Below are 18859 nucleotides of genomic sequence, written 5' to 3'. Positions count from 1 at the left end.
GTCCAACGCTAACTTTTAGGGGCCATCTGTGTTCCTACCAGCTGTGGACCGCAGGGCTGCTCTGTTTGCTGGAAAGGTAAAGTTCTTTCCAAAGAAAACATCACACACAGATGAGCAAACAACAACACTGTTTCACACTCGAGCTGTGCACTGTCAGATGCTTAGGGCAAATATTCACCTCTATACTGAGAGCAGTAGAGTGTAAGTCACTCATCTAAACTCATAGTCTTCATACGGAAACAGAAAAGTTTGAAGTTAGTTTAAAAAAATAATCACATTTCTTATGTGAAACATTTTCAAATGTATATATAAATATAAATGAAAATAAATAAGAAATATTCAGTAATTACTTGGGAATTGATTTTTGTAGCAATTTTTTGCAAATATTTACTGTAGCAACTACTGTAGTATCTTAAAATAACTATTGCTAAAATAAAGTTAAATGTAAACAAAAATTTAAATATATATATTTTTAAAAAACACACCTATATTTGTAAAATAATATTACAAATTATGAAAACAAAACTCCAAAACTTTTAAATTCATACAAACTTTTAAAATAAATTCAACTAATATTAAAAATAACAAAAATGTATTATATTTAAATAGAACTGTAAAGGGAAGAGGTGCTTGGCCAGCTGTCATCAGTCATACTTATTTGATCATTTGCATTACTCTTATTGCTCACATTTATTAACCTTAACGAAACATTCTATTTGTACGGTGGCCGAGAGAGCTTAACGCGCTGCAATTTAAGGAAGCACATACAATTACGGAAAAAAAACATCAGCAAATAAAGAACCGTTCTTCATCAATTTGAAAGCACACGTGTTGCGAACTGGTCACAACACAAACAACTGAAGAAACGCGCTGCAAATTGGTCACAACACTTGCAAATATCCACGCAACACAACGGAAATGTATCTAGGGGACCCAAAAACATGATGAACCCTGTTGAGATATGTGTTGTTATATTGTGTAATCAAGATATTAAAATAAATGAAAAACAACTCACCTTTCAAAGACCACCAATCACTTCACTGAGCAAAAGTCACAGTATTACAACACATCCATATCTCAGCATATGGATGTAGGTCCGTCATGTTTTTGGGTCCCCAAGAAACATTTCCGTTGTGTTACGTGGAAATTTGCAAGTGTTGTGACTAATTTGCAGCGTTTCTTCAGTTGTTTGTGTTGTGACAAAATTTGCAACACATGTGCTGTCAAATTGATGAAGATCGTTTCTTTATTTGCTGGTGTCTTTTGTAATTGCATGTGCTTTCTTAAATTGCAACGCATTAAGCTCTACCGGCCATCGTATATTTGCGGTGTTGTAAGGGGTTGTTGCAAGATCGGATACGGTTGCGGCCAGAAGTTAGCGAGAATTATTTATTAATTTATTAAAGAGCCCATATTATGGGTTTTTGAAAATTCCCCTCCATGTAGTGTGTAACACAGCTCTAAGTGAAGTGAAGTATCCAGCTAAGGCTTAAATCTGTAAGAGTACAGTGTTTAAAACGGTTGATTCATCTATAAAAGAGTCGACTCATAGTGCTTCGAACGAGTCGCCTTGATACCGATTCATTAGGTGTTTCGCCATGACGTACGAACGAAACCAAGTTATTCACGTGCACGCGCAAACCCGGGAGATTTCAAACCTGAGGCCCCGCCCTCTGACGCAGAAACCCAGACACACACACACACACACACACACCCACAAACACACGCACACAAACATGCCGGTCGATTGAAGTCACACTGCAGATGGACATTATCGATTCTCTACCCAGAGATGAAACCTCAGCATTATAACCAAGCAGTTGGAAACTTCTGGAAACTACAGGCTACAAAGAATACTTCATCTGCGTTTGTTAAAGTAAGGATCAGTAAAGAATAACTTACTAATGGACGTCAGGATGAGTTTCTTCCTCCATTTCTCAAGTGTAAGTACGTGCGATTAAAGTTGCCTTGTTGACTCTAGCTTGCAAATGTATTTAGTTGTGATTTGTTACTTGTAACCGCGTGTACTGTATCAGGTTAACTGGCTATATTCTCTTATCGCGTGCTAAGTCACGTTAAAAACGCGACGCGTGCTGTTTGTTTACGGAGCTCCGTGGTAGAGGTCTGCATTCCCGCGGCTGTCCCTGCGCCAGATTTCTGCGGCGCTGGAATAAATTTCCGAATCAATCGCGGGAGCGGTCGGTAACAGGTTTAATTTGGGACGGGAGCGGGCTGTCTAGCAATATCGTGGATATTACTATGCGAATGAGACAGAGCTTTGCCTGCCTGTGTGTCTGCTTGTCGCTTGTGTGTATGTGTTAGTGCGCGCATATGAGAGAGAGAGAGAGAGAGAGAGAGAGAGCTCTGTCTGGCTGTCTCTGGACTGTTTTGCTGGGTGATTTTCGGTTATGTTCTCCCCCGCTCTTTAGCGGGATCGGGCGCGGCGGGTAGAAAACGGGGCGGTTCGGGCACCGGGACAAGAAATTCTAAATATAAGCGGGAGCGGTCGGGTTCAGGCTAAAACCTGGCGGGTGCGGGCGGAAGCGTTGTCGTCCAGAGGTGTGTTTGTGTGTGTGTGTGTGGCAGCTAAAATCCACGCCTACACTATGGAGCGCGTATGAACTGTGATTACTTTTATATTGCTGATTAGCTATTGGGCATTTCATTCTCTGACTGAAGGCAGTCGACCAATCGTGACAGACTGTCATCGGTCCAATCAGCGCAGATTAGCTTCGCGCTAAGGAGGGGTTTAGGAACAAATGAATCACTGGACGATTCATACAGGAGTCGCTGGGATAATTAGGTAAAAATAAATGCAGATTATAAGACCATGAAAGTGTTTTTTGACTTTGCATGCATATTAGACTGTTGTTGGAGACCCTTACAACCAAGATATGACCCTATTTCATGTATAATATGGGCTCTTTAAATTTTCCATTTATTGTATTTTATAAACTTCAACCGCCACCCCAACCCTAAACCCAACCGTCACAGTATCGTAAAAACAGTAGTTGTACTGAGTATTATGTATGTTATCTATTAAATTACACAATAAGTTGTATTTTTTAATGCCTACCCCACCCCTAAAACCAACTGTCACAGTACTGTAAAAATATGAATTATTGTTGTACAGAGTCAGAAAAAATGCTGCTATATTGATGTACATATCACACTTTTAGTCGGGCACGTATCCAATCTTGAATAGACCATTTTAGAGTGACTAGATTTCTAAAATCAAAACCATTGACATTTCCAGCAAACTGTTGATATTGTTATAAGCAACAAGATAAATATAAGATGAAAAAAGCACACTTAAGGCAATTCAAGACCAAACTTAGCCATAGTTTACAGTGTATACAGTTATATACAGCTTTTAGCTATACTGAAATTACTATCTGCATGGTTAGCGTGGCTAACATGGCACACAGCAAAGAATATATAAGCTATTGATAATGAAAAATGATTCTGCCAACCATCATAGTTTTGTCCAGTTGAAACTTTTATCGTATAAAAGTGTTTCATCCAACGTGACTAACAAAAACAATCAACAAAACTACTGTATTTGACATTAGCAACCGCACAGGTTAGCATCAGCCTTTAGCTTAGCACAGATTAGCGGCACCCCCATTTTCAGAAAAATATGGCTGGTGATTTTCTGTAAATGATAGCAATTCAACAACACACTTGAATGCCACTTGCAGTAACACAACTGCCATCAATTCCGTTTAAAGAGATTGTCTACCGGCATTTCATTCACAGCATGTCATTCTGCTGTCACATCACATGGACATAAAAGAAGCGCTATGTATAGCGGTGCAGGTTATACAACACGTTCAGTGTGTGAAGTGTGTTTGCGGAGGTGGATGGAGGTGTGTGGGTGGAGGTGCTGGAGTGTTTTATCATCAGTACAATAACCCACTCCTCATGTCTTGCGGGGCTGGACGAATCCTCCAGCCTTAATGCTGAGAAGCTTCTTTAAGATGCCTCTCTGCAGTCTTTCAATGCACAAGCCCCCCTCCCCCGACACATAAACAAAACCAGCTACAAAAACAACAACTTACTTGCTAGTTTGGGGATGAATCTCATACAGAATCTTAGTCCCAGTTTACATCTCACGTTAAAGAGATTGTTTACCCAAAAATTAATATTCTGTCATCATTTACACTCCCCTTACTTGTTTGTTTGATTTTATTTCTGTTGAACTGAAAAGGTAAAATTTTTAAGAAAGCTGGAAACCTGTAGTTGTTGACTTCCATAGTGTTTGTTTTACCTACTATTGATGTCTGTGGTTACAGGTTTTAAGCTCTCTTTAAAATATTCAATTCAATTCATCTCTATTTCTTTCTATAGCGCTTTACAATGTAGACTGTGTCAAAGCAGCTTAACAGAAGTTCTAGTAAATGTCTTTTGTGTTCAACAGAAGTAAGCAACTCATAAAAGTTTATAATCACTTCAGGGTAAGTAAATTTTCTTTCCTGACCACTTGGTGAGTAAATGTGTTGGATGTTTTTCAGTACTTTTAGTCTTATATTGTGTAATATATCACAATTTTTAGTGCATACTGCCATTATGACTTTCTGTAAACTATGATGTACTCATTGGTAAAGTCTAGATCAGATATGCGGCTGGACAGAAGTGCGATATGTACATCAATATAGCAGCATTTTTTCTGACACTGTATAACAATAATTTATATTTTTACAGTACTGTGACAGTTGGGTTTAGGGTTGGGGTTAAAAAAATGTATTGGGTAAATTAATAGATAGCATAAATAATATTTAGAACAACTACTGTTTTTACATTAATGTGATGGTTGGGTTTAGGGTTGAGGTAGGGGTAGACGTTAATAAAATACACTTAATTAGAAACATATTGAATAATATAAATAAATTCCTGTTAACTTCCGGCTTTTACCGTATCTGATCTAGCAACAACCGTCCTCATTTGTGGTCAGCATTTGAATTTAAAATATACTGTGTAAATATTTAAGCAGTAAAATAATATATTATTATATTTGAGTATGAATTGAGTTTGCTTCTCATTAATTCCCAAATGAGTACAGCATACTGTTGTAATATATAGTTTATGGCAAAATTATTATTCCTCCTGTGAAATTTGAATTCTTTTAAAAACATCTGCTTTTAAATACATTTTATCAACACATTATATTAAATTAAACATAATAGTTTTAATAACCAATTTCTCATAAGGAATATCTTTTGCTTTTGCCTTGATTAACAATCCATTTTATCTTACTATTTTTCAATCTAACAGTGTTTAACCTATGGTGCCATTCAAATGCTAGACTACATTAAATAGATAAGTCACTGGAAAACTGGATTGTTCTGTGGTCAATCAATAAATATATATTTCTTAAGTGGGCTAGCAATACCGGCCTTAAAAATTATTTTAATAAATTTTAAAATAAATAACAATAAATAAATAATTAAACGTATCAATAAATACATAAAACTGGCATTGAAATCGTCTTTCATTTTGTTAGCAACGCCTATTTTCCAACAATCCAATTGGTTTACAAAGGATTTTTTTTCTCATTTCAGAAATCATTTCAATCAAATGTAGATCATGATACAGGGTAAAAGGACAAATTAACTTCCATTTCATGAAAACTTTTAACACCATTTTTAAAAAATTTAAAAATAATTATAGATTCAGAGGATGGTTATTAATTTTGCCTTCAACTGTATATTTATAATTGTTTAACAAAGTTTTTAGTAAATAAAAGATCTAATTATTCATTTTATCCAAGGTATCATGAATGTTGATGACCAAAAATCGCTTTATGTTTATTAATAAAATTCAATTTTAATAATTAAGGGAATAAAAAGTTGTTTAAAATTGTATTATTATTATTATTATTATTATTATTATTATTATTATTATTATTATTATTATTATCATTATCATCATCATTATTATTATTATTATTGTTGTTGTTGTTGTTGTTGTTGTTGTTGTTGTTGTTGTTGTTGTTGAAAGCAAAAGGCCAATATTGATGTATTTACTTACTATTGGGGCTGTTCAAATAAATTCAATCACATGACCAAGTACACCACAACAGCAATACAAACACATGCCTTTTCAACCACCTCCAGATGTGGTCGAAACTTGGCCATATAGATATCATCTTCACCTTTATTTAACATGATCCACTTTTGATTGGAACAATGAAAATGCATCTTAATATCAGGTGTAAACAGGGCGGAAGTGGGTTAAATGTGAACTGGATTTACGCAGACCAGAATCTACAGTAGATTTGGCATTTGAGAACGTGCATATTTACACAGCACACATCCTCTTGTAGACCCTCCCACACACTCTCTGATTGAGCAATGGCATTTGTGCCAAACAAGAACACACACTATCAACAACACACACAAAGCGAGGCACAGTCATCTCACATGCTCGGTTTTTCTCTGCAAATCTATAACCGCTGTGACTGCCACACTGAGTCAAAAAACAACTAAGAGCAACAATTCAGAGTTCAGCACACTTGAACATTAAGTAATACAGGAAGTGCTCATGAGGGTATTTTTAACTTGATATTTGACACATTCCGGCACCCATAGCCTCGCTTAATAGAATAACCAGCTGGTTTTGTGGTCATGCTTCATCTGCAACGTCTGCTTTTTGGTTTACTTTTTTAATATTTTCTGCTAATATTCGGATTTAGGTGCCAGGAGCCTTGGCATTAACCGTCTGATAAAAAATAATTGAATATTACAATAACTGAAAGATATATAAATGTAAAATGTCCTTAATATGCAAAATTTGTTTTTGAAATATGTACATATTAATAAATGTCTTCTCTTACATTAAATGGAAGTGGATTAGGAGACTTAAACAGGTCTATGTAATGGAAATAATGACTGCATGTCTACAATTGAAGACAGATATTTTTCTGAAGAGGTGGAAAAGTATTACAACATATTTAGATTTATTTTAGAATAAATATTAAGAATTTAGAATCATATTTAGAATAAATTTAGATATTTACATTTGTGGTTAATTAACCTATCACCAATGTAAGGTAATGTCTCACAATGTAACTTGATGTACAAATATATCCCCTGAAAAGTGTTTATGATGGCAGTCCTTTATTTATTTTGTATTATTTTTATTAAAAAAAAAAAAACAACATATATATATATATATAATCATTTATTTATTTATTTATTTTCCTTCACCTGAAAGGAGTTTAATTGTTAGGGAAGGGGTTGTTCTGAAAAACAAATATTACTAAAAAAACTTTTGAAAAAAAGTTTGAAAAAACAAGTAAAACAGTTTTCAAATAGAAACAAGTAAAAATAAAAATGACAAAATAAAAACAATGGCCTGAAAGTGTTAAGAAAAGTAACTTAACAAAATGAATTCCCAATTAAATAATTTTCTTTTTGTTTTTAAATTTGGTTAAAAATAATAATAATAATTATTATTATTATTATTATTATTATAATAATAATAATAATAATAATAATAAAATAAAATAAAAATGAACAGACATTGCTCTAAAGTAATTCAGAAAATCTTAATATACACTAAAAATAAAAACAAGTAAAATATAATATAAAATATGGCTAAGAAGTGTTAGGAAAAGCACCATTAAAAAGTAAATGAACTCAGAATTAAATAATTTTTCTTAATTATTGTTAAAAAACCTAAATAAAAAAACTAAAATAAAAAGAAATGAAAATTTAAATAAAAAAATAAATAAATAAAATCCTATTGAAGAACATTTTTAAGTATTCATTTTTTCAATTAAATAAAATATTACATATGAAACATTTAAGAGTACATTAGATAAACTAAAATAATAAAATAAAAAGGACAAAAAATTGAAAATAAATAAATAAAAAACATAACAAAAATAACAGAACTATCAGACTTAACCTTTCCCTACGAATAAAACACAACAAAAATAAAAATAGATATTAAATAAAAAACAATAAAATTAAATACATTTAAAAATAATAACATTAAAAAAAAATTAACATACATAAAAAACACAATCAAATAAAAAATTATCTAAAATAAAACATAATATATTTTGCAACCACTGTCTTACTCTATAGAATAAGCAGCTGGGATTATACTCATGCTTCTTATGCAGCATCTGCTTTTCAGTTTGCTCCTCCACTTTTTCTACTAATCTAAAGCATTAGGTGCCAGATATGAGTCTCCAGTCTCCAGAAGGAAGTTATACTACATGACATGGACTTACTTTCGAGTCTCTCAAAGCTGAGCCATGCATGCTGTGCTTTTCCTTTAGACAGTAATTGACTCCATATGTTGTTTGCATAATTTCTCAACCCCCCGATCGCCAGACCTATAACTACTAACAAAGTTCATGCACATCTCAGAACATCCTACCAACAGTTTCTGAGCACCCTTAAAAAAACAGACAAGCCAGAACAAATCCTGCACATCATGTTGTGCTTGGGGGATTATATTGTATGTACAGTATACTTTTTCCATTAGCATGAAGTACAGCATGCAAAAACTTTTTTTTATGCACCTGTAAATGTTATGAATTATTATTATTTGGCATCAGAAATACTCTTTCAAGTGTCACTTTTGTCACACTATAACAGTTTGTGTCTGTAGATTTCTACAACCCATATTTTAATGCAGTTTTATTAAAATGTGTTTTTTTTCTCTTGCACATTCATTACTATAAATTTTGAGTTTGTTTTTTTATTTTTGTATTCTGAAGGTTTTTGCAGAGGTATATGATCAAACATAATTTGACTAATTATATACATCATTTTATTCTACATTTTTTTTGTATTTATTCTATTATTATTGTTATTTATTGTATTATTTCTTTTATTTGAAAGTAATACATTTTATAGTTTTTATTTTACTTAATTGTTTGTTTATTATTTATTTAAATTGCATTTATTTATTTTTAACTATTTATTTTTTATTTAATTGTTTTACTTAATTATGGAACAATGACATGAGATTTTCAAAATTCCCTCTGAAAAAAACTCTAATGCTCTCTAAAAACAATAATGTGTCAAAAAAATCTCAATATTCAGAATTTAGTGTGACGTAAATGTATGCATATTTAATGATATAATGCCTCAGTTTACATATTTAAACATAACTATATGCGTTTAAGAATTATATAAAATGTATATAATCAAATTCTTTTCATATTGGTGTAACAGATCACAAATTTCATGGTTCGTATCATGTTTTCTAGTCACTCATCGGACCATTTTTCGGATCAGCCAAAAAGGGGAGGAGACAAATTTAACTTGCTTTCCATTTATTACAAAAACAGTACTGCCAGACACCTTTGGTTTTAACAAACAGCACTTAGATAAAAACTGTGATTTTATTAAAAAATAAAATAAAGAAATAATCAGCTGAGTAAAAATAAATTGTAAATTTAAATTTAGGTTTAATCTACCAGTTAAAAAAAACTATTAATCTGCGGGTCACGTGTCTTTTGAACCGTGGGTTGTGAGCCGTACAAATCCCGGATCAACTGTAATGTTACAATGTTATATAATGTTATATAAAATTATATAATATAAAAATAACTAAATATATAAGCATTGTTTGTAATTCTTATGATGAAATCACTGAATAGTGGAAATACGTTGATAACGACAATATCAGCTCATTGTCTTTCTCTTTTTTTACTACATACACCAGAAGTATCTTTCCTTAAGTTCCCCAAAGTCATCTCAGGTTAAGGGACGGCAGCTAGGTGTGCTCACAGTGTTGTCATGACGACAGGTAGAGAACAGTACATAGAAGAATACGGCGCAGGTCTGGTCGTCTTCATTTCTCTCACCGTCAGCCAGACCCACACCATGTCTAATTACTAAAAAAAATCTAACATACATTACTGTGTAAATAAATCATGTTCTGAATGCTCTATAACAGTGCAACAGTTATCTGGAGTCTCTGATATGGTCAGTTGTTGTAAATGATTTGTGTGTTTTTAGATGTCGAATTCCACGTCTTGCTTTGTGTGTCAGAGTGTTGAACAATCACCCCCCCTTCACCACACACAGCTTCAGTAAACAAACCAGGGCTGGACATGAGGGTCAAGGGTTGAACACACCAGAGGACACGCACTGGAACATTTTGTCAGCTTAGTGAAATGTTGAAATGAAAAGGAGGAGAGGGATCATTAGTTTCTGTAGCCACGAGCCCTTCTTTCACCTATGCTTTTCTCTCGGTTTGCTTTTGTGTCTGGATGCTACAGATAGACATTTCTGGAGAATTAGAGTGATCATATTGGCTTTTTTAGAAACATATTAGATGGAATATGGCCTTAATAAAAAATAAAATAAAATAAAATAAAAATAACAAAATACAATTATGTACCTTTATTTATTTTTATTAAAATTCAATTGAATTAATAAAAAAATGTAAATTTAATTTAAAAATATTAAAATAAAAATACAATTAAAAATACAATTATGTAAGTAATTAAAAATTCATTTAAATTAAAATAAATACAATTAAAATAAAAATAAAACATTTAAATTAAATAAAAAATTCAAATAAAATTTAAATAAAAATACAATAAAAAAATAAAATGTATTTAAATTAAATAAATAAAAAATATATATATATAAAAAACTGAAAATTTTAAGTAAATTACTGAATTAAAAAATGAATGAATGAATTAACAATAAATACATTTAATTATTAATAAAATCTTAGAAACTTACATTAATCGAACAACAGGTTGTAGTTAGTGTGAGAAATATGGGATGGATGGATGGATGGATGGATGGATGGATGGATGGATGGATGGATGGATAAAGCAGTGTCATCCATGCCCCTCTTGTGTTACCAAAACAATCACAATATTACTTTCTGAATTGGCAAACAATTCTGAGTCATTAATCAATGAAAGGACACCCCCTGTCTCTGTCACATGCTTCAGTTTACTCACTGACATGCATGAAGCAGCCAGCCTCGGCGCGAACACATACTGTATGTCATGATCCGACAAGAAATGACAAATTGTTTTTCATAGTATTTCCAAGTAGACTACGCAAAGCACACAACAGAGAATTCTTCAGTTTAGATCTGGCAGAAAACACACCTGGACCCATCGGTGCAGTGAAGGGTATCATTAAAATGGCATGCTCTCCGTGTTATCGGACAGGCCCGGTGACAGACCCAACATTAACTCAACATGTCTACGTGAATGCGCTTTGCTCTTTAGCTGTTTTTCGTTAGAGCAAGTAGTGATGCACCGATCTTGGTTTTCATTACAAATTCAGACTGCACATTTTTTTAACAATCAAATTGGCCAAATTTTAACACAGATTGTTTTATAGTACAAACAGTGCACAGGCTAAGTGAAAATGGAAATTGCCCTTTTTCCCAGTAGAAGGTGCTTAATGAACAGCAAGAACAACTGTTTAACTGCTTGGTGTGGTAAACAAAGCAGCTGTGGTGGTTTTTAAAGGACCCATTACGTAATTTGCGCATTTTTTGTTCAATGTGTGATTAAATTCAAAATGAAACAAATACAGGGCGGGGCATAAAGTAGCTCCTCCCCCTTTTGGGAAAAACAGGTAATAGTGTTTTGTTTTTATCACAGATCTGCCAGTGAGAGTTGAGCTCAAGCACATGTTGCAATCTGCTTGTTAATTGTGACGTCACATTAAGCGGCTTCTGTGTCCAAGCGCTTTATCAAACTGCATGGGTAGCCTCAACAAATGGTAATAATAATTGTTTACAAATCAATGTAATACTTTTGAAAAACACCATTGCAATATATTTGATAGTTAGAAAGTGATAAATTATTAATAAATTTGTGATGCAGCAAGTCCAGAGACTGTTGTGTACACCATGATTTTATATAAAATCCACTTTATTGTGTGATATGACTAAAAATGGTCATAATCAAATATTTTCACAATTCAAACGAGCAGTGACTTAGACCCAAAAACAGTATTTTAGACGTCACCACTTGCAAATAGCATATTGAAGGGGGTGGGATTGAAGAATGAGATGAGGTCAACAAAACTGTTTATCCATTTTGTCAGAAGTGACAAACTGCAATCTTTGGACGTTTATACTGCATCTTCTTAATGCAAATTTTATCTATGTTTTGAAGCACACGCACTAGTTAATAGATATCCTTAGTTAAGACTGACATACTAATGTCTAAAAAATGTTATTTTGGTTTCACAGGGACTATAATATGCATTACACAGGAAAAAAATACCATCTGAACTTCTCTCTGAAGACAGTGGATGACCTTTGTAGATACTTCAATGAAACAAAACAGCCACCAATTTAGCATATCAGATTTTATTTCCAATATTAAGGTGGGCTTTTCGAATATAGTGCAACCATAATTGATGCATATGATGAAAAAGACATGAACAAATATACTAAATGAAGCCCATGTACAGTGAACACATTCTTAGTCTAGCTCTATATAGAGGTTTCAACAGTTTAAATGAACATTATATTAATTGAACTAAAATAATGTAAAATGTCATAAAAAGAATGCTCCAGTGAATTTTTTTCTAAATTTTTAATACACATATTGTACATTTCAGAAAATCACCCAAAAAAAGAGCTTTAATGCAAACTCCCAAAACAAAGCCCTAATCTAGACAAAAAGTCTCAGAAAATACAGTATGAAAGTTGTTAAACGTATTAAAGTTAATGCTGACAAGTGTGACGTGGCTGGAATGAGAATCAGCACCTCTAAGTCCGATGCCATGGTGCTCCACCGGAAAAAGGTGGTTTGTCATCTCTGGGTTGGAGGAAAGTCCTTACCCCAGGTGGAGGAGTTCAAGTATCTTGGGGTTATGTTCATGAGTGAAGGAAGGATGGAGCGTGAGATTGACAGGCAGATCAGTGCAGCGGCAGCAGTAATGTGGTCGATGTACCGGTCCGTTGTCGTAAAGAAGGAGCTGAGCCGAAAGGCAAAGCTTTCGATTTACCAGTCAATCTAGGTTCCTACTCTCACCTATAGTCATGAGCTTTGGGTCATGACCGAAAGGACAAGATTTCAGATACAAGCACTGAAATGAGTTTCGTTCGCAGGGTGGCAGGATGTACCCTTATAGACAGGCTGAAGAGCTCTGTCACCCGGGAGGAGCTCGGAGTAGAGCCGCTGCTCCTCCACATCGAGAGAAGTCAGCTGAGGTGGCTCAGGCATCTGTTTTGGATGCCTCCAGGAAGTCAACCTAGGGAGGTGTTCCAGGCATGTCTTACCGGGAGGAAGTCTCGGGGAAGACCCAAGACACACTGGAGGAACTATGTCTCTTGGCTGGCCTGTGAACGCCTCGGGATCCCCCTAGAGGAACTGGAGGAAGTGTACGGGGAGAGGGAAGACTGCTTCCCCCGCGACCCAGCCCCGGATAAGTGGATGAAAATGACATGACATTTATTTCTTTGTATATAAGTTTTTCTAAGCCATTTCTGTGTGGTGCTTGAGCTGAGAGTACAATAAACTATATCTGTACATCTGTAAATGCACATCACTGGCCTCTGTAAATGCTGTGGTAAATAATGTTGACATACTCCGTAGTAAAAAATTAATGCAGTTTGTTTGTATGCATGTCCAACCCATAGATTAGCTGAATTAAAAATAAATAAATAAATAAACAAGTAAATAAGCAAATAAGTAAATAAATAAGTAAATAAATAGGTAAATAAACAAATAAATAAATAAACAACCAAACAAACAAATAAATAAATAAATATATATATATATATATATATATATATATATATATATATATATATATATATATATATATATATATACATATATATATATATATATATTTATATATATTTATTTATTTATTTATTTATATATATTATTCTTTTTTTTTTTTTTTTTTTTCAAATATATGTGTATATATTTTCCGGCCGGTTCAACAGTTCATCTCTAAAAGCAAAGATTGAGGGCAAAGCTGAACATTTGATCAGCTGGGGCCCGACAGCTATGTAGACCACAGGGGCATTCCTGAGTCCCTCTGGGCCGAGCCTGAGACAGATGGGGTCCGTTTGGGACTCATTCGCAGTACACATCCTGGGCTGGAGATCTTGTGAGGATTTCCCAGATAATCCCTTCAGCAAGGTATCCAGTCTCAGACGAGATCCATCAATAATTCACTATCTTCCGCCCACCTGTGAGAAGCGTCTCCGAGCAGAAGGGCGCTAACCTTTAATCGCTGATCCGCAATGGCCAGCAGGGTCCACTCGTATGGCCGGAGAGAGAGAGAGTTTTAATGGAATTCTCCGGCACAGCGTAAAGCAGAGGTGATAAGCAGATACGCTGTCCTCTGATTATTGGGTCCCATTATTGAGCTCTCTATCTGGCTGATTGCTATCTCGGTGCCAGGGATAAAATCCTCCAGTGCTCTTCTGATAGGGGCCATAGAGTCTAACAAATATACTTCACAAAGTCAATGAATCAAATTAAAGGCTGGGTTTTTATCAGAGCGTGTCCAACATGCTTGGATGGAGATACACAGTATATGTACAGTAGGCTCCATACAGTAAGGAGGATGACTCATATCTGATAAAATGATTTATTTGATCATAAAAAATCTGTTGCATGATCCTTCAGAAATCATTTTAATTAGCTGATTTATTGAAAAATTAAAACATAGTGCTCAGCATAACTGAGTAGAGCAAAGATAATAAAAAACCGGTAGGCATCGACATCCATAGTAGGAAAAAATCATCAACATTAATTATCAATGTTTCCAACATACTTACAAATATTTTCATTTGTGTTCAACAGAAGTAGCAGGATGAGTAAAAAAGCAGAAGTTGTGTGCAAACAATCACTTTAAGGGTGCTTTTACACTTGGCTCATCTGCCTGGACCATACCCAAGTTTGATTGTCTCCCCTTGCCACCTCCTCAGGTTGGTTTGTGTTCACACTATCTTTCACTATCACTATCACTTCCGAACCCTGGTACACTTGCGTGATCGAGCTGCTGTTTTGTTTTACAGCCGTTGCTAGCTGACGGTCACGAAAGCAAGCACCGAAATGAAAAGACGTCCGCACATAGCGGTCATTCTGCTTTTAACTTAAGCTTTTGGACATACAGAAAGCGACTCGGGTCCATCTGCCACAAAAAATTTATAAACATTCAGAACATCACACTGTCTGCAGAAGCTGTTTTTGGAGGAGACAAGCAGACATCACTGTGTATCACTGAGTTTGGCCTGGCTCAGTCCCACGCGTCACCAAGGTACGAAATGTGACACACACACACACACACACACGAACAAACGTTATGAAAACGATAGTTTGTTGTACAGTTGGCAGTTCACTTCCGTTATTTGGTATGATTGCATTCACATCAGATGTGAACCGTACCAGAGTTCGCATGAACCGTACCCCAGATCACCTCTTTCAGGCAGATTCGGGTACAGTTCACGGTTGCGCACCCGAGTTCAGAAAACACGTTCACACTAGCTAAACGCACCGTACTATGACGTCAAATGAACCCGGGTGCAGACCAAAAGTGCTAGTGTGAAAGCACCCTAAAGGTGCAGTATTTAAGTTTGACACCCAGTGGTTGAACTAGTCATTACATTCCTGGACCAAAACAAATGCAAGCGCAGGTTGCCAGATTGAAGAGCGAGTATGATCAAGCCAAAGGGTGATTTAAATCGCGTTCAAAATTAAAGCAACAACATGTGATAGAGGAATATTTTTATATTAAAAGAAGTTTTTGTTCTAACCAACAGCTAAAATAATATATTCCAAACGGTTTCTATTCCTTGCAGCTGAACAACAGGACAAACTGTGATCACTTCAGATAAACCTCATGTGCTCTATTCAGTGTTAAAAGCTATGATGTGAGTTTGAAGGCCATTTTATATGCCATCTATTGACATACTACTGAAAGCAAAATGAACCGTTTGAAATTGAACTTTAAAATGTGATTAAGCATCTACATATAATAATGTTAAAGAGGGTTAATATGTATAAATTAGATTATAAACCTTACCATTTCATGAGAGTGTATATTCTGTGCTTTTAAATGGCTGTATTTAAATTTCTGTCATGTTTCGTCTGGTGCAAACTGCCAAATTGCTTATCGCTGCAAATCTCATCACGTAGCGTGTTGTTATGACACAGGGTTACAATGTAACCTGCTCACCTGATGTTTACGTTTGTAATATTTATATTATTTGCTAATTAATAACCTCATGTGGAACTCTGAATCTGTGTCTCATTTCAGAGTCTGCTACTGTCCACCGGAGGTTGCATTTCAGTCACTGGCGCATGCTTTGAGAACCATTCCGAATGAATGAATGAAATACGCTGTTTTCCATCCAGGCAACCTGGGCTGCTGAAATATAATTGGTTAAACGGGCATTGGGCGGGTTTAAAGAACCAAAACAAAGACAGACATTTTCAAAGCAGAATGTAGACTTCAGCATTGTTTTCTGATAAACAAAAATGTTCACTTGGCATGTTTCTTTAATATCTGCAAACATCTTATTGTATTTTTATAATTTAAGTGTCAAAAACTTACAGCACCTTAAAAATCTCACTTTCATCAATTAAACTGATCACATCTGAAATGGATGTGCTAAACATGAAAAAGTTGCAAAAACAACTTGTTGGACGTTAATTTTGGACATGTTAAAATAAAAAATTGGTCAATCTGATTGTCTTCAGTGCTGCCTGTCTGTGTAAAGAATAAAATAAAAACTCACCGCCACAAGGCTGTGATGTTCTGGGTGGTTGCCAGGGCTTTGGCTGCGGTTGCTAAGGATGTTCTGAGTGGCTTGTAGCATGTTGCTATGCAGTTGCTAAGAGGTTATAGGTGGTTGCTAGGTGGTTACTTACTGACCCAAGACACACAAGTAAAAAACACACTCCTTCAAAAGAACCCTCAATCACTATAAACCTAAAGCTTTTAGACTCATTCTGTTGCTCTGCCAGGTGAACACCATAAATCTGATCACTAAGCACAACTCTCCACAACGAGCCACACAATCTGAGGCATCATTCAAATCTTTCACCATAAAAATGAGTTGCTTACAGAGCATTTGTGGCTAGCTTGACCTATAGTATCAGCAGCAATAGTATCATTTACTAGTGTTTTATCTGAGACACACACACATGCGCTCAATGTGTCCTGTAGCAAGGGTCTTAACCGCAGCAAGAGCATTAAATAACCTCATCTCTCTGGCAGAATAGCCTTGAGCAGCAGTGGCTGCCTCACAGTTTAAGGATGAGTGACCAACATTAGCACTGTGTAGAATCACACACACACATCAGAACACAGTTACCATACCAAAGTACACACATATACAAGCACACAGAGGATCCTACCTCCACCCACTGTTCCCCCCACACACACAAACACAAATGCACATCGACCTCCACACCACTCGAATGCCTTCGCTGTCAGCTGTGTCCAGGTCTGGCGTAATTGAAAAGAACAGCCACGGGCCAGCCCACAGACACAGCACACCAAGCCAGGAGCCCGTCACTGACAGCAAGCCATCAATACCAATGACTGTTCCTTGAGGAGCAGATGACATCCACGACACCACCCATGCAACACCCCGGCGCGCAGATACAAGCACTCGCCTCCCGCCCCCTTGCTGTCCGTCCCCCAGCACTCCAGTCTCTGATTCCTACCCCAGTTTGTCACCACAGTAACTCCACTCACCGGGAAGCCTGTCATCGCATCGGAGATACACGTGCCATCAGCAAACTCAAACACACACACACACTCTCTCACTCACTTACGCTCGTGCATGCATGCACTACGAACCAACGGGATCAAACTTTTTCGACAGCGGAACAGTGGCCACTCAGACCTCCTCCTCCTCCTCTTGCTTCTTTCCCTCGCACACACTTTTCTGACAGTGTGTCAATATTTAACCCAGAAAACCAGCTGGATGTTTTTTCCTTTTCTCTAAACAGCTTAATCAAACCCTATGCACAGTTTGAACTCACTTCAGACCACTTTACTGTGTAAGTGTGTAGCACTTACAGTACATTTCAAACTGAAAGGACAACACATGAAGAAGAAAAAAAATGACACCATGATTGTTATATCATACTGTGTCTTTGGTCACCTGCACTGTTCTGTAGGCTGCATCAGACTTGTCATTTGGCGTAACACAACAGTGACAGCTGAACAAGATGTACAGAGAACAGACAAACAAGCGAAACAGAAGCACTCAAAGAAGAACAGCGAAGGGGAATAAAATTTACACAGACCTGACCAGGAGCTGCAGAGCGACAGAAACTGTCTTCCTTATACAGTCCTCTCTGTCTGTCTCTCTCTCTCTCTCTCTCTGTGACTCCCTCCCCTCTCTGCTCCTCTCAGCTGCTCAGGGCAGTTCTCAGGAAATGAATGGGAGCTCACAGAGAACTGTTGTACTTGCAAATGACTTACCACGGTCACATGATCTGCTAAATGTAGGGTGGGCCAGTGGGTGGAGGCTTCATAAGCAAGAGAAGACAATATACTCTAAGCTTTAACAGCATGCATCGAATTACACGGGGCCCCTCGTGGGAGGTTTCCGACATGTCTCTGAGCCCAGGCAGCGGAGAGAGCTAGAGTACCTCCCCGTTTAAAGGGGAAGAGAGAGAGAGAGAGAGAGATTTCCTCACAAAAAGTGCCCTACTTAATATACATTGAGTTATACAATTAAAAGCACTTCACTATAGAAACATTAAAATCAATGTATTAAAACTTAAAATATTATATAAAATCATTAAAGATTATTTTGTATTTATAATTTTATTTTTTAATTGATGATTATGATGATGTAGCGCTGGGTGATTTTGCCTAAAAATTTGAAAAATTGACCAAGAAAATTTTGATAAATTAGAGGA

The 18859-nt window shown here is 35.7% G+C and overlaps 1 protein-coding gene across 5 annotated transcripts in view; it reads right to left on the bottom strand.

The window, feature by feature from the left end:
• The window catches only part of klf12b (Kruppel like factor 12b), a 97334-nt gene that overhangs the window by 54173 nt on the left and 24302 nt on the right, over nt 1–18859 (bottom strand). For 2 of the 5 annotated variants that reach the window (XR_015498695.1, XM_087265789.1), the window contains exon 1: nt 18239–18376. The exons of 1 other annotated variant lie outside the window; for it this stretch is intronic. The gene's annotated coding sequence lies outside the window, so the exon portion shown is untranslated. Of the gene's footprint in view, nt 1–17681; nt 17829–18238; nt 18398–18859 lie in introns of those variants that run through there. 2 more of the 5 variants (NM_001109865.2, XM_087265788.1) reach the window with 2 other exon arrangements.

This window comes from Danio rerio, chromosome 9, assembly GCF_052040795.2.
Source record: "Danio rerio strain M-AB ecotype USA chromosome 9, GRCz13ab, whole genome shotgun sequence".
Lineage (NCBI taxonomy): Eukaryota > Metazoa > Chordata > Actinopteri > Cypriniformes > Danionidae > Danio > Danio rerio.
This window is presented reverse-complemented; position numbering and strand designations above follow the sequence as displayed.